This window comes from Megascapheus bottae, chromosome 10, assembly GCF_031878675.1.
Source record: "Megascapheus bottae isolate mThoBot1 chromosome 10, mThoBot2.hap1, whole genome shotgun sequence".
Taxonomy (NCBI): Eukaryota; Metazoa; Chordata; class Mammalia; order Rodentia; family Geomyidae; genus Megascapheus; species Megascapheus bottae.
This window is the reverse complement of record NC_143518.1, coordinates 47,694,851-47,696,519: the sequence shown is the minus strand read 5'-3', so window position 1 is coordinate 47,696,519 and position 1,669 is coordinate 47,694,851.

Below are 1,669 nucleotides of genomic sequence, written 5' to 3'. Positions count from 1 at the left end.
TCATCACGGTGTGTTGAATTAATGGAAGACAGGCCTGAATCTATAATGCAGCTTACAGCAAAGCTTATCTGTACTATGCTTTCAGCCAGACTCCAAGCTCTTCTTTTTAGCTTTGGAAAACATAACACACAAAGGACTATGATGAAGACTTAGCAGTTTTGAGATTTCCTAAAACCACCAATTTAGATTATAAAAGACTATGGAAGACGGGCAAGCAACAAGTAAAAAATTAGATACCAAAAACATTGAAGTAAAAATATTTAAAACAGGATAAGTAGAAAATGTTTTTGTTTTTTGGTTTTTTTTTGGCGTGGTTGTGAGGTTTGAACTCAGGCCCCAATGCTGTCTCTAAGCTTTTCAGCTCAAGGATAGTACTCAACCACTATGAGTCACAGTACTGCTTCTGGTTTTCTGGTGATTAATTGAAGATAAGAGTTTCATGGATTTTCCTGCCCATGCTGGCTTTGAACCGTGATGCTCAAATTTCAGCTTCCTGAATAATTAGGATTACAGGCTTGAGATACTGGCACACGGTAGGTTTTTCTTTTTGAAGTCACTTGTGTCATTGTTAACTTGTACTATCAACTTACTCGTGTCAGTCTAAACTATAGAAAACTAAGTGAACTGATTTTGCCTCTTTTACTGCTACAGAGCAGTATGTTAAGGGGAGCAGGGACTGGCGCCATCCCAAATGCCTAAGAGTTCCCGCCCCATTGTGGAAGGTCGACAATGGTACAGCCCAGCCACCTTTGCTCTTCTTGGCCTTCTCCCCACCCCCCATGAGGAGGGATATCCGCTTGGGTGGGGGTGGGCCTGCTTTGTGTGGAGACCTGCCCAACTAAGGTGATAGGTAAATTCAAACACTGGGCTGTAACCCTATTGGCTACCTGCGTGTGGCCGGAGCTGGCTGTGGTCCCTCTGTGTATGCAACTATCCCATTGGCCACCTGTGTGTGGCCAGGTTGACCGCATTGGTTTCGCCCTTAAAAACCCAGCATGAGAGCAGCTCGGGGTCACAGTGTCAGCTCCCGAGTCTGCACTGTGTCCCTGGCTGGTCAGTTCACCATCTACTTCCCCAATAAATTCACCTTTTTATAAGAGACTGTCTCTGTGTGGTGGACTCTGGTGGGACGTGGAACCCCACCTGGAGGGATGTGGAATCCCCTCCTCCTGACCCCATAACAGTAAAGGCTCTGTAGTCTCTGCCCTATGCTTTGTCACCTCAGTGATCGGAGCTGGTGACACTCCTGCCTTAAGCTATTCAAAGCTTTCTACTTTGCCATTCTGTCTTTTACTCATTAGATTACAAACAGCAGAGTTCCCCAACATGACTTAGGAAGCCAGGAAGCCATGTGAAAGGAGATTGAAAAATAAGTGTAAAATAGGCAAAAGTATAATAAAACATAAGCCAACCACCAAGATTACCACAATATGTAGCTCTATTTTCTAGCAGTTGTATTGGTTACTGTGTTTTTTAATTAAATTAGATTCTTTAGAGTGGCATGAGTTGCCTTTTGAAACACTAAAGATATTTTAAGAACCTAAGATAAGTTGCCCTATTTCCTTTCTAGCCAAGTGATAGCCAGTTGATATTTTTACCCACTATATGAATGTGTTCAGATCACTGCATGAACATCTACATCAACATTACAGATTTTTGCCGGGGCCAA